Genomic DNA, 15,322 nt, shown 5'->3' with positions numbered 1-15,322 from the left:
GGGAGCCCCAGCAGCCCCTTCTCCCTCCCGGTGCTCGGGAGCGGCGAGCTGTGTCCCTGCGCATCCCTCTGCGGGCGACCGGCACGTCTCCCGCGCTGAATCCCCGCAGGTGTTGGTTTGGGGTTTGGTTTTGGTTTGTTTTTTTTTTTCAGGGGGCAGCAGAGCCCCTGCCATCCCCACCACCACCATCCCAGCTCCCTCTTCACCTCCTGGCTCCCCGCTTAGGGCTAAGCTGTCCCGGGGAGGCTGCGCTGCCCGGCCACCAACGCCAACGCACTCCGGCTCTCTCTGGCTCCTCTGCTCCATCCATCCATCCATCCATCCATCCATCCATCCATCCATCCTCTCCTCCTATAGGCTAGCGGAGCATGCCCGATGCGATACCGTGGCAGTTAGGGTCCTTGCCTATAGCTGCCTGTTTTACAAAGCTCCGATCTGTGCGTGTGCGTGTGTATGTGTGTGTGCATTTTATCCCTCCCTCCTATCCCTCCCTCCCTCCCTCTCTCTCTCTCTCACTCTAATGTGTGATCTGGAAAGCTTATAAAAGCCTGATGTAATCCTTAATGCAGCCCCTGGCTACAAAGACTGGATCTAGTTTCACAGAGAGAGATTCAGAAGCAGAATTTAAAAAAAAAAAAAAAAAAAAAAAGTGGGGGGAGAAGAGAGAGAAAGAAAGAAAAGCAGACGAGTGGATTTTAAACAAACATATCTTTCTGAAGAAGACCATTCTCGCTCTTCGCTGCTGGGAAAGCTACTCTGAACCCTGCTGTATATTTTTTTAAAAGGAGAAGACTTGATTGTCTGCTTGGATCTAATGATTTACTGGCTTTTAATTGCGTTTTTCCCCTCTCCTAAGGATTCCTCAAAAAACGGCTTAATTATTTTCAGCTTTTCTCTTCCACCTGCCTCTCTGCAGAGACACCAAAGGTTCTCCCTTCTTCTCCCTCCCCATCTCCATTTCTTTTAGGAATTGTTTTTCCCCTTTCCTGTTTAATATATACATATATATATATATAAGTGTGTATGTATATATATATGTAGAGGCAAGAGTGGAGGGAGCGGAGGGAGAGAGAGCTCTGCCATCCTTTTGGACTTCACGCGCTGCCCAATGTTGGGCTGGTTACCCCTGGATATGTTGCTGGTTTCCATTTGGAATTTGACAAAGGGAAGAAGGAGGATATAAAACCCGGGGAGCTCTGCAAGGTAAGGGGCTCCCGGCCACCCTTCCTTCTTCCTCGGAGGGGAGGGAGAGGGGGGACGCGACTTCCCCGGGCTGCGCTTTGCCTTGAGTGCGGGGGGGGGGGTGTATCTCTCCATCCTCAGGAGAGGCAGGGATGGGGGCAGCGGTGGGCACCCGCTCCCCTGCTTTTGCCCCTGGATACAGCACCCGGAGGATGTTTTCGCCCCCTCTGCTCTGCAATTTGGACAGAGAGAGCATAATCGCTCCCTACCATGGGAAGTTTTAACTTTCGTGCATGCGGGTCCTGTGGGCAAACATCAAGCGGCAGTGGAAAATATTGATGTCTGCAGGATGCGGAGGGGGGAAATGCATTTGTGTCCTGGGGAAAAGAGCTGGGGACTGGGTTGTTCCTGGGGGAAAAGGTAGGCAGGTGAGGGAAGGGGAGAGGGAGATCACGGCGGGAGAGCTGCAGAGCCAGCCGGGGCTGAACTGCAAAGTGCTGGGAAACCGCGGTGCCTTCGCGGGCAGCCCTGGGGTCCGGGACTCCTCTGCCTGCAGTGTTGGCAAACAAAGTCTCGGAGGGATAGGCAGCTGCCTGCCCCGGGCATGAATCTGCCTCCATCCCAGCTCCTTGCCTTCCTCCTTTCCCTTGGAGAGTTTGGAGGGCGGGGGGGGGGGGGGGGTGTCTTTCCTTGCTTGCTTTGCCGCTCGAGTGGCACCTTCCCAGGGCTGGGGAGGCAATGGGCTCCTAATGTTTTCCCCCCACCCAATGCCATTTATCAGCACTCCGCTTTCACACTGTAGGGGAAAATTAGCCTTTAGCCTATGTAGAGATCAGAGTATGGCACAGACACACAGACACGCACACAGTGCTCCTGGAGCTGGGCTCTGGGGGATGCTGGCACCCAGGCACAGCTTAGTCTTTCTTTGGGGGGGGGGGGATATGGAGAGAGAAGGAGTCTCCATCAGGGATGCGTAATTACAAAGCATCTTGTTCTGAATCACCCTGTGTGGGAATGAATTGCAAAATTTGTCTCTCCCTCTTCCCCCACCGCCCCCTTCCCTTTCACGGCCTGACATTCGCTGATGGAGGGTGGCTGTTGATGCATCTTCAGACTTTCGCAGAGAGGTATTTCAGCCATGGCTCTGCCAAGGCTGGAAGGAAAAATGGGGTGGAGGGGAGCAGGTAGGGGTTTCAAAGGGACTTTTCAGCCTGGTTGTGCTGCGGTCCTGGCTGAGAGAAGGCATCGGTCCCCGGCAGCTGAAGGCACAGGTTGCAGATCAACTCTGCAAGGTACCTTCAGATCGTGACTCACGCTCATGTCCCCAATCCTGCCCTGGCCAAGGAAACAACCCCTGTGAATCAGTTGCACAGAGAGGAGGTGGTGGTGGGAGGATTATCAAGGCAAGGTCAAAGGGGTAGAAGGGAAAAAGACACACACCCCCCCTCCATCCCTGACCACTGCATCCCTTTGGAGCTGGGGCTTTCCGGGGCTCAGGCTCAATCCAGCTCCAGCGCTGGGTCTGGCGAGCGCCAGGGCCAGCTGACAGCTGATGGCTGAGGGAGGAGGAGGAGGGGAAAGGGAGGGGGGGAGAGGAAGAGCGAAGCTACTTTGACAGATGCCAAAACCTGCCTGCACGGCAGAGTGAAAATCACAGCGCCTCGAAAGCCGGCGGTCCCTGGGAGCGTACCCAGGGTTGGTCAGGGTGCAGGGTGCACCCCCCCCCAGCCCCTTTACCTGTTGATTAGCTGTAGGTTTGCTCTCGCCTGGCCACTCAAAGCCTAAGGAAAGCCAGGAGGGATGAGCCCCGGGCACTCCACGGAGTTGACTGGCGACCTCCGCCGCGTAGCAGGGAGGACTGTGTATTAATGATGATGACTCTGCTTTGGCTGGTGCTGAAATATCTGTATTATCTATTATCAGCTGGGAGACGAGGCTGGAGGCTTCGCAGAGCTGGGATCTCATCCAAAGCCCGGGCTGCTAAAGGAAACAAACAACTCCCCGTGCATATTAAGTGGGTCCCTAATTAATTAATGACTCATTAACCTGGGTCCCGCAGTCCTTACTGTGCCCAAGACCTCACCGAGGAAGAAGAGGGAGGTTTCAGGGCAGAGCGGAGGAGGTTTTTTTTTTTTTACCCTCAGAGGGTGCTGAGGAATTGCACCAGCTCTCAGCCAAGCCGCACTGCCAGGGGACAGGGTGGCCACGGGGCTGAGCCAGGCAGGGGCCGGGGGCAGGCAGGGGGCTGAGCAGGCAGGGCATCCTGCCTGGTGGGTCTCAGCTGCAGCAGAGGGGCACGGGGACCACAGGGATGCTGGGGACAGGGGGGGGACCGAGGGACCCCATGCTCTGCTCCATGGGTTATAGTGGGGTCAGGGTGCAGCAGCCTTTCTGTTGCAGAGGGCGGAGGGGAAGGCCAGGCAGAAACAAGGCAGGGGCAAGGAAGAGGCAGGGCAGGGCTCCTGGCCCTTTCCATAGCACTTGGATGGTGTTGCAGAGCCCTGGGTTTAGGGATAGAGGCTTGGAGCCCCCCCATAACTGACCAGCAAGTTGGGCAGGCTCAGGGAAGGACTGTCTGCAAAGGGAGGTGGTTTTCAGTTAAAGAAGGGTCTGTACACCTATTCCCCTTCCACGGGGGAAACTGAGGCAGGGGATATGTGTCAGAGCTTTCCCAATCTGGGAAATGTGTGTGTGGAGACTCCTGAACCCCACTCACATCCCCAAAGAGCAGCCAGAGACAACCTCTGGGCTGGGGGGAGCACCCCCCCGCCATCCCACTGCTCTGCCACCCCAGGGAGAGCCGCGTTTCCCTCTTCCCCGCAGTATGGAGCACACACAGAGCCCTTCCCTCCCTTGCAGCACCCACTGCCCAGGCCCCTTTTGCAATCACCCCAAACTTAGCGACACCCCCACACACTCCTTCCTTCCTTCTCACAGCATCGGAGCCGTCCCCTTTGCAATCCCGGGCGGGAAAGGCTGCAAAAGGGTGGGAGGCATCTCATCCTAGTGTCAGGGTCGTGTCCCCCCCCCCCCCCCAGTCTCCCCCAGCCCCGTCTGCTTGTGGTAACGGGGTGGGGGGGGGCGGGAAGCGGCCGGGGCTTGCGGTGAGCGGCGGGGAGGTGGCGCTCGCAGCCCGGCTATCGCTGCCCGCCGCCCCCGGAGCGCACGGCTGCTCGGCACAGCCCGGGGGAGCGCTGCCCCCCACCCCCCCAAAAAAAAAAAAAAAAAAAAAATCAACCAACCCCGCATAGCTGGGGCTCGCAATAAGGGCTGCCTCACACCCCGCGCACCCGAAACACGCAGCCCCACGGGGTTTATTCCCCACTCTGCGAGCATCACCTTCCCATGGGCTTATACGCCCCCCCCCGCCTTGTTTTTGACCATATTCCCCCGCATGTTTTATCTGCCCCACTTTTCCCCGAACTCAGCATCCTTGTGAAAGCGGAGGCTATTCGGGCTCTCCCGGGCTCTCCCCGGGAGTGCAAGCACTATGTGATGTGCAGCTCTGCTCGCCCCATGCCCAGGAGGGGCTGGAGCAGCCCCCAGCCCCAAGGGCTTGTTCGGGGGCTGTGCACGACCCCTTGCTTCCTACAAGTGTATATCGGAGTGCACAAGCACTCTGCTCCTGCGAGTCAGCCCAGAGTATCGTCCAGCAGGGATCGTGCCCCATCATTCCTCCTAGGGAGGAAGATGATGGAGGGGCTTCCCGTGGTGCCTGCGGGGCTGCAGATGGCTTTTCTTTCCCCCTTTTTTGGGGAGCGAGAGGGGGAAATAGTGTGATCATAGATGCGAATTCACCTTCTCCCGCAGCTCAAGTGTAGGAAATCCCCTGTCATCGATACCTGTTGCAGGGTATCAGCTTGGCTCATTAATTAGCTCCAGGAAACCTGAGCTGGTAAACAAATGAGTCAAAGCTTTTCCCTGGGCCCGATCCTGGGCTTGCGGCAAGCTGATTGCCACCTTTCTAGGATAGGTGCAAAGAGAGAGGAGTATTTTCTTCAAGATGGATGACAGGCTGTCTCTGTAACTAGCTCGCCTCCTCCCCTTGGAGAAATTTCACATCCCCGAGCAAGCTTTCAAAGGGAAGGGAGCTGGCACCTGGCCTGGAGGTTTGCAGAAGACTGTCTTTCCTGGTGTCGCAGCACATATCAGAACAGCTCGATGTGGCTGCAGACAAAGCGCAGGGGTCCCTGGCACATCCCAGTGCTGGCCGTGCACAGGATGCTCCTATGTTCTTCTCCTGGCTCCTTCCCCAAATTCTCTGGGGTCTCCGCTTGCCTGGGGTTTGCAGAAGGCACTGGGATGAAAGAGGGTGGGAGGGGGATGCTTGTGCTTGGGTGAAACCGGATTAAGGTGTAGGTAACTTGCTGATGGGGGTTGATTCCCATCCATATATTTGGGTGGGCTGGGGATGTGGGGCTCTGAAGCATGGGAAGAAAGGGGCTGGGGCACAGTTCTCTCAGCCAAGATGGGGACAGGGATCTGCTTTGCATCTCAGTTGCTTTGAAACATGTATCTGCCAGGGAAAACAGTATTTCAGTGTCCCATCTGCACTGGAGAGGCAGGAGTCTTGTTGACTTGAGATGCACTCTTTATCTTTAGATTCATGTGTGGCCCCCTCAGGTCCCAAATCCACAGGGGACCAGCCCTCTAAGTCCCAAATCACCATGACAGGGAGCTGTGGCAATCCTCATTTCTCCAGGTCAGGGCCACTACAGATGTCATCTTGGTCTTTAGCATCCTCCGGCTTCCCAGTACAGGATGTCCCATCTGCCTTGTAACCCTTCTTACCGCTCCTGCTGCCCAAAAGGCAATTCTTCCACACCACCACACCATCCCCAAGCCAATATTGGTGGCATTTTGTTCCAACGTAAGAAATGACCAACTGGAAACCAAACTTCTCTCTTGGAGAGCAGCAATCTGGGAAGTCAGCCGATGCAGAGAGCATATATCCCTTTCTCTTACGTGCATTCCGTGTGATAGCTGGCTTTTTAATACGATTTGCAGTGTGCTGAGGCTAGAAAACACAACAGCACATGTTAAAAAAAAAAAAGGAAAAATGAGAAAATGAGCAGTAAATGAGGTTCCTTCAGAATGTCCATTCATCGTCACATCTTGGCCTCAGAAATTCCTCGTGGTGCCTCTTGGAGCGAGGGTTTTGTATTAGTCTGATTATGCTGAGGTAATCTGTCATGTTGCTCCAAGAAGCTCTCAGGGAAGGGGAAAAAAAATAAAAAAGGAAAAGAAAGATAATATTTTAAATCAGAGAGCTGCTAGATTGGTGAGTCTGTCTCGCAAAGACACACATCACTGCTCCCTTTATAAAAATTTAAATTGGTTACCTCTGTCAGAGAAAATGAGAGAAGATTTGCTGATTTTAATTTGTTGGAGCGAATCACCTCCTGCCAATGTTACCAATATTAAACTAGGGCTGGTTTCCTACTTTCCTTCTCCTACTGCCTCTGTATTTTTTCTGAAATATCCCTTCATAAAACATTGATCAAGGAGTGACCAGCTGATGATAAATGAGCTGTTAAACAGCAAGCTCTGCTGTGTTTGGTTTCATGCCTTATCCCTGGGACAAGGGGGATTGGGGAAAGCAAGTCCTATCTGCAAGAAGAACAAGCAGAGACCTTGTAAGGAAATCTAGACTTTTTACTAGTTTGGAATATTTTGGGGTAAAAATTGAAACAGATGGCTGTAATTGTATGTGGTACACTCCATTTTAGCCTAAGTGCATGTATGAAGTACATGAGGTATGAAAAATCCTCCAGCAAGCATCATAGTTTTTAAGGAGGTGGTTTACTCCAGGTAGAGCTCCTGCTTGCTGACTTGATTTGGTCTGAGAAAAGGACGGAGGAATCCTGCATATATTTAGGACACCATTTTGTGCATGCCGTATGCATGCATAAGTATATATTATTGCCAAGCTCTTTTTCTGAGCATCTAGTTTTGGTCAGAGGCAGGTCTTGTGACACCTCATCCTACGATTTCAGCACTCCCACCTCCGTGCTTACCTTGTCTCCTGCCTGTTATAAGGCTGGCTGTGCTAGATGGAGATGTTTCCTCAATTTTTAAGCTCAGCTGGCCTATAACAAAGTCCTTGCTGTTTGCAAAATGGCTCTTTTTCTTCCCTCTGCCAGATATTAGGACTATACCATTCCTGGCAGACCTACCGATTCCATATTCATTGAGAATTAGCATAGATCTCTCTCTAAATGCTTTCGGGACAGGGGTCATCATGATTTCCATGCTAGAATAGATCTGGAGCTGAAACACTTTGTCTCTGTCCCATCTGTGCTGCTGTCTTCTTGCAGACCTCTCAGCTGATCATTTATGCCTACAGCTCTGCAAGCCACTGAAAGTTCAGTCTACCCAACACCAAACCCCATGGCTTGATTTTAAAAGATGTTGTAGTGCAACCCCTGATAAGGGCCAAGGGCTATGTAGGGCTGATCTCACCCACCGCCAAACCATGTGTCTCAGGCCAGGGGTTCAGGTCACAGTTCATTTAGGCAGTGGTCTTTCTGCACTTTGGTGTTTTCATCTGTAAAATGGGGATGCCTGGCTTCCTCCTTCCCGGTGGGACTCCGTGCCAGCTGCTCAAATGGACTTGGTCAAACAACACATCTTTTGGGATTATGAGATGAAGAGCATCAGCCAAGCACCAGGCATGACCGATTCTTCTTGTGTTTTGATTGTGAATGCATGTCCACCCTTAAACATTCTTCCTGAGTCATGTTTTCTTATTATTTCTCAATCCTTATTTTCCTGACACCTTTCTACAACTGAGGGTCTGGAACTATGCAAGTATCCTGTACCCACCTTGGGTTCCCTCTGGATTAAACACATACTTTTTCAGGAGACCTTGTATAACACTTCATCCTGCAAAATGTTCCTTTGTATAGTCCAGCCCATTTTGATATGCCAGTAGATTAAGCCTGGGGTAGGAGTCTGGTTTATACTATATGTTGTTTAGCAGCAATCTAACATTGGCTATCTTCTTGAAACAAATATCTGCTGGTTCCTGCAAATGAAAGTCGATACACCTTCAGAAGGAAATTTGTCCCAATGGGGTCTTTTGTATTGAAAGCCCTGTTGGTAGATTTATTCATTGTGCAGGTTCGTTCCCTTAACAAGTCAGTTATTCACTGGCCATTGCTTGAGGGTGTGTGGAATTTATGGTCATAATCCTGTAATCAGATATTTTGTTATAGAGGGCTTTGCCACTGTGGAAGGTTTGAATAAATCAGTATGCAGCAAAAATTGATCCTCTCACAATCTATTTCTGGACTCAGCTCCTGCTTTAAGAGAATTTTCCTTCTTCATGAACCATGCTACTAAAGCCTTTGCATGTTTGTGCTCTGGGCAGCCCTACCAAAGCTATGCATTAGCGCATGTGCACAGATATACGCACACATTTATGCATGTTTTCTGGGCATGATTTTAGTTCTGACCATGTTTGAGATGCACACTGTAGCCATTTCCCAGACGCACACACAAAAAGATTTTTTCTCTATCACCTGACTTAAGCATCTGGAAGTTGGAAAGGACTGCTTGAAAAGGCTTTAATCAAATGCCAGTGAAGAAAGGGAAATCTGATTTTGAGTAGCTGCGCTGATGCCTTAAGTACTAAAGAGCTCGGCCTGCTAATCTCCACTTCTCAGATGTTGTTCTACAATCTGATCAGCCCTATTGAGCTGAAACAAGGGTTAATTGCTGACAAAAAGCTCTTCACCTTTGTGCATGCAAAGAAATGGGCAAGGGTGAGCACCCTGTATGTGGAGCTTAGTGCAAGCCCGCCATATGCAGGCAATGGTAAGGGAATTTGGTTCTTGCATGTGTCCCAAAAATATCTCTTTATGGAAGTAAAATTACAGCAGAGCCTATGATTTTTTATGGCAGAAATCAGAGATGGGAGGAGAGAAAAATCCCTGTAACCTAGCAGCCTGTACAGCTGCTGTCTGTTAGGTCGTCGGTGATGTTAAATGTGTGAATGGTGGTGAATCTCTTCCCTGTGAGCAGGGCTGAACTGTCTTGGCACTTACGCTTGGGATGGAGCTTGGCGGTGACACGGTGAGTCAAAGGTCTGACACGCTTGCCTGCCTTGCAAGTGTTCCTGAGGCACAGCATCTTTCTAGGGGAACTTTGCTGGCTCTAGGTGTGGGTTTTGATTTAGGAAGAGTGTGTGACAAAAGACATCTAGCGCCTGGTCTGCTCTGGTGAGTGCAGGCAGCCCAAAGGAGTGTAAGACTTTGTGATAAGGACCATGTGGATTATGTCCATAGAGCACGTGGGTAGATAAACACATAGGTGCTTATGGGAGAGGAGGTCAGTGGGTCTGAGCTGCCCACATCTCAGTAGAGGCAGCAGATGTGACACAGCACTGCCCTTCCAATCACCCATCTTAGCACTTGCAAGTCAGCCACGAGGGCAAGTGAATGAATAAGTTAATAGTGAACGTACATTGTTAATAAAAATAACATGAACTATGTAAAATATTGTCAGTCCTGTGTGACTTGCTGGCTCCTGACAGCTTGGGGTTTTTAGATATGTTGATAGGGATAGCAATGCTGTGGGGACTTCCAGATTCTCCAGATGGAGATGATTCTGCTACCAGCAGGAGAGATGGTGACAGTCAGAAGCGCAGCAAGGCTGGGAGGGCAAGGGGGATGCCGGGAGAGATCCCAGCAAAATGCCAGTTAGCTGGGGGATCCAGTTAAGTAGGATGCATGGAAGTATCAGGAAGGTATCCTGTGCCGTGAGAGTTATCATGCTTGTAGACGTACCCAAGGCACCCCTCAGTGTCTGCAGGCATGGAAATGTCACTGGAAGGGGAGATTTTGGTAGCACGCCCCCAGATGGGCTAATCTCAGTCCACAGCGTGACCCTCTACCAAGACTGAGAAAGATGGTGGGGTAGGTCAGAGGAGGTGATTTCCAGAGGTCTCTTCCAACCTCAAGCATCTGAGATTCTGTGACCATGGGACACGAGTGCTGCAGATTTTGATACCCCCACTAGACATAGCTGCCTTCAGGAGCTGCTCTTTGGCTTGTAGATGGTCAGCAGAAGGCCTGCAGGGTGTTTAAAGCTGTCCTGGGAAAAACACTGAGGGCTGTCTTGCAGGACGAACTCCAAGGTGGGACTGTATGACAGCACACTTTGGGCTTGGTATCTCAGAAGGGAGGAAATCTGACAGGAACTGAGGTCTGGGGGCTGAAATCTAAGGGCACTGAGGTGTTTTGAGTGAGAGTAAAACCTTTTGTTACTGTGTGAGACAGCCTCACTACCCCTCAAGAAGCAGAGACTGTCCTTGCCCTGTGTTAGAACAAAGCCCTGGTTTGATGTCCTGTTGACTTAATCCCACTTTTCTAGACGAGGACCCTCCTGGTATGTCCATACCCCTTCATCTCACTGGAGTCCTACACTGATTTTTTTGGCTGGGTTGTGGCCAGTGGCAATGCTACAGCATCTTTGATCAGAAACGTGCACACACCTTGTCCTAAGATGTGATACTTAGCTTCTTTTACTTCTGTCACTGAAGCCTTGTTGTGAATAGTCTCCTCTGTTGTCCTGGGAAAAGCTGAGCATTCAGGCTTGTTCTGCAGTTGAGGGGAGTTTTCTGGGATGTAGAAAGGAGGGATCCTCCACCACAAGCTGCAACAGTTCCTTCTTCCTGGTTCTGATGTCTGGTGGATCCCTCCCTTGCTTGGTATGACATTGGACTTCTGATTAGTAACAAAGATCTTCACAAAAGGATCTCTAAGGCCATCCTAGAGTGCCCGTGAGGTTAGCACCAGAGTACCTCCAGCATCAGGTACTATGTGGGATGTAGTGCTGGGGATGAGGAAGGTGGTTGGTAAAGCTGGCTGTGGTTCCTACCAGCTCCCAGCAGATGCAAAGACTATTTCTTGGGTTGGAGCTCATCTTAAAGGGTTCAGGGAACTGAAACACCTTTCTTTTCCCTATCTTGAATAGGTCTCAAATGTGTTTACAGAAGAGCTCACCACAATGGTTTCCATTTTATGTGGTGAGGGGAATGTGGGACAAAGCAGTGATTTTTCTTCTCACCTCCCTTCCCTTGCCCAAAAGGATGGTTGGATCTAAATAGGACACAACTCTTCCCAGTCCTGGAGGTGGGTCACCAGGCTCTGCTTGTGTGCAGGTGACAGCGGAAAGCTGGTGCTAAATACAGCTACCATGCACAACCGAACACGTTGGATGCTCCACACCAGACACGGCTGCCTTTCACGTGGACTGAAAAGTCTTCCTGTAACCTCCTGTACTCATAAAGGCAGTTTATGAACCGCAAGGTGCACAGCGTGCCGTAGCGATGTGGTTATTAAAACCCCAGCCTCCCACCTCAAATTGCAACCCAAATGCTGTGTTTGTTTCCCACTTAATGCTGGCCCTCTGAGGTTTTCTTTTAGAGCTAAGCCCTTTTGAATTCGCTGTTGATTACAGAGCAGATAGCACAATCTCCCCGTGGAAGTTATTTGTAGCTGGGGAGGAGGAAGGTGGGGAGGGGGGAAGAAATCAGTCACCCTAGTGCAAATGCCAGAAGTGGGGTGGAGAATTAATGATGCTGCTCAGCCATACTTTCCACTCAGTGGCCCATCCTGCCACTCAGATGTCCTTTTCTGAAAGTGTCGGTCTGATTGCTACAACTCCTTAGACAGTCAAAGAAGGAATAATTGGAAGCGGGGTTCAGCTGTGCAAATTGGCTTCTAGTCTGGAAGGTGACTTCGGTGGTGTAATTGTTCTGTCCAACCGCCAAGCTCTCATCAAATACTGGCAGCTGGGGCTCTGCCTAAACCCTTATTTTCTCTGTTCTTGTGGCAACTAGCCTGGCTGTTTCCTGGGTCATCAACAAGGCGAATCATTTAACGTCATTGTGCTTTATTCCTTCCTAAATTATTGACCAATACTGTCTGCTGTCTCTGAGCTTTTCTTGATGAGCTCTTTCAGGCTTACATCACTTGATCACTGTGGGTTGTACAGCACTGAATATGAGCATGACCAATGTAGAGGTCCCGAGCACAGAGGCAGATGGTTGGAATATGGCTTGAATTAGGTGGAAAGTGAACCATTGGCAGAGATCAGGTCAACATCAGGTGGTCTTGGGATCCTGCTTCATCTCCAGCTCAGCCCTATCCCTCTGTGAAGATCCTGGAGAGCTGTTGCCATCTCCAAAGGGTTCCTTTGCACCCTTTCCTAGGTACTCTCAGCCTCAGGAAAATTTGAGTTGGGGGTTCATGAGTTAGGGAAGTTGGCCCTCTTTGCTACAATGGTGTCTGACAGGTTCCTCCTGGTATTGCTGTGATAGAAGCAGTGAGGGTGGGACACCTTTAGGCTGACAAAAAGCTGGTATGCAAGCAGCTGGATTTTCCCTGTGGAAATCCAATTGAAGTTTCAAAGCTTAAAATTTTTGTTTGGTTGGTTTGGTTTTCTTTTTCTTTCTTTCTTTGGAGGCAAGGAGTCTTGCTGGCGAGTCTTGACTTCCAGATGCTCTTCACTTGATCCATTGCAGGTCCTGGATGGCTGCAGTATTTGGGCTTTACCAAACATTAGCCATAAATAGCTTTGAAATGGTAACAGCACAGAGCCTGGCATTTTTGCTCTGGTGTGATAGGTAGAATTGGGAGATGGAGGACATCAGCCCAGCCCTGCCCAGTGCACCAGCTGCTGATCAATGGTTATTTCCCTTTATTTCATAGAATCCATAGCAAAGACTCCAAAAGTGGTCAAGGCTTAGTAAAACATTAATTGTTCTTCTCCTTGAAGAAGAAAAGCTCTAACACTGGTAAATATTCAAGGTGAGAGAATAGTGAGGAAGCCTGGGTAAATATGATGCTGTTGCTAGCACCACGATAGCTAAAAGAGGCTCTGACTAAGGCTGAGCATTGTTGTGCTTTGTAAAATCAACGTTTTTAAGATCTCTTTCCTTATCATTCCAGGAGTGGAGGTGGGTTTTACCTGGGCACCGTCAGAGTTTCTTTTCCTTCCAGTTAATCCTTGCAAGTACTTTGCTGTGCCAGCATCTCTAGTGTGTGTGTGGGTCCGAATCCCTGCAGATCTGCAATCAATGAAATATCACATCAAGTGTTAATCAACAATACGTGCCAGGGCTTGTTCTTTGACTAAGTGTCACAGTGCAACTTGTTGCCACGGGACTAAATTCTCTCTATCTCCCCACCTGCGGCTTAGTTTTGATCATATGGTTTATTTAGTAATAGTTCCTCGCCTATGCTGTGCCCTGGATAGTGCCTGGCATTGCCTTGGTACCAATTATGTAGTGTGGATGGCCATCAGACAGTTCTTGAGCCCAGGCTCCATCCTTATGCTGTTCAACTGTATAGCTGCAGACAAAAAAGCCACTATCAACCCAAATGATAGTAAATAATAGGTGTCCAGGAGAAAAAGAAAGAATGAAATGAGAAGGGAGCCGTTGACATCAGCATCCAGACATACAGGGAGGTGGGAATCACAAACCACAGCACAGGACGATACTTTGCATACAGCCTGGGGTGTGCCAAAGGGTAAGCTAGCTAGCAGCGTGGATTTGCACTCGGTGGCTTGGTTCACAACTAGTTGAGGTCAATGTGTTGCACAGTGGAGTGTGGCATCTCAGGTGAGCCTCCAACATAACGTTGGTCCATCTGTGCTGCACCCCTGAATCCACACTTGCCATTTGATGGAAGCTCGTGGCTCACAGGGTAACAGCAGTCCACTGCACACATAGAATAGACAGACAGAGCTGGCAGCACTTTTTTGTCCAAGCTTCGGTGACTTTCAATAGCCGAGAAGGATCTTGGCTCCTCCTTTGCGCCACTTCTCAGTAGCGATGAGGAAACACGCTACTGACTTTCCTGAGCATCTGTTTCATCCGTGGCATGGGGGAAGTGATTTTCTTCACTGCTGTACTGATTGGAAGTCGAACAGCCTTCAATCCTGTGTTGATTATGTTCCTTAGAGCATTGAGTCTCCTGCAGGTTCTGAGAGCCTATATGCATGAATGCCAACCTGTAACCCAGCAGAGTCTTCGAAACCATATTTTCTTGTGAGACAAAGCCTGATAATTTCTGGCCATTTAAAAGCCTTCAGGAACATCCTAAATTGTGTCCTCTGGGCTGGATTCCAATGTCAAGTCTTTTGTATTTCAGACTCTCCTGTATGATTATTGGAGCAGGGGGATGGAGTCTCTACATGAACAATCAAGGACCTTCCACCCGCCTTTTCTTCACCACTGTGGCATTTTACTGAACCCCAGGGTACTTTCTAATCCTCTCCCCCTCTTGTGCTGTAGTTAGGGCCCAGTAAACTAAACAGGGATAGGACACAGATCCAAAAACTGCCCTGCATTTCTGCAGACAATTTAATTTTTAGAACACACCCTGATGTGTTTTCAGCCCTGCTCGGGCAGCACTCTCCCATCCCAAGCCTGGATGCAGTTTGGAGGACAGCCTGGCCAGGAACTCTTCCCAGCACGGACATGGTCACCTTCTTCTGGCAGGGAGAGGGGTGAGAGCCCCAGCCATGCAGTGGTCCTGTGTTAATTGCAAACCAAGCAGCAGCACATGGGCTGAGCTGTGTGGAGATGCCTATCTGGGGGCTCCTCGCTGTACTATAACACCGCACAGCAACAATCAGCCACTTTTACAGCTCCATAGATCACTGGATAAAAACCACATTTAATTCTATGGTAAGGTCACTTTTTAGTTAAAAGGGACAGAATGGATTTAATTTATAAGCCTCTCCAACTTTATGGCTTGCATTTAGAGTTATATCTATTATGTAGTGCCAAACACGTATTATAAAAATTGATTCCCCCTTTCTCCTCCATAGATTTGCTGTGTCAGGCAGATTCTGATTACCCTCCTGTTTGCTTCAAGCCAACAGATAGACTGAGGTAGATCTAAACGTCAGGGATGACATCTGTGACTGCAAAGCGCAAATTTGTAGGGAATGAAACTGGCTCAGATCTGTTCCTGGGTGGGTAGGAATGAACGTGACTTCTACTAACCTACCACAATACACGTTAGGAGGACAGGGCTGTGGTCTGCAGGGAAAAGTGTAAGTCAAAGTGATTGCAAGGTGCAAGGGATCAACCGGTTAGCTGATGTTACCATCTTGGTGTGGG

At 50.0% G+C, this 15,322-nt stretch overlaps 1 protein-coding gene across 2 annotated transcripts in view; it reads left to right on the top strand.

Annotated features, from left to right (window-relative positions):
* Nucleotides 1–537: 537 nt before the first annotated feature.
* The window catches only part of ADGRB1 (adhesion G protein-coupled receptor B1), a 283,833-nt gene continuing 269,048 nt past the window's right edge, over nt 538–15,322 (top strand). For both annotated transcript variants that reach the window (XM_054816238.1, XM_054816237.1), the window contains exon 1: nt 538–1,203. The gene's annotated coding sequence lies outside the window, so the exon portion shown is untranslated. The remainder of the gene's footprint in view (nt 1,204–15,322) is intronic.

This window comes from Grus americana, chromosome 2 (assembly GCF_028858705.1).
Source record: "Grus americana isolate bGruAme1 chromosome 2, bGruAme1.mat, whole genome shotgun sequence".
In the NCBI taxonomy this organism is placed as follows: domain Eukaryota; kingdom Metazoa; phylum Chordata; class Aves; order Gruiformes; family Gruidae; genus Grus; species Grus americana.
This window is presented reverse-complemented; position numbering and strand designations above follow the sequence as displayed.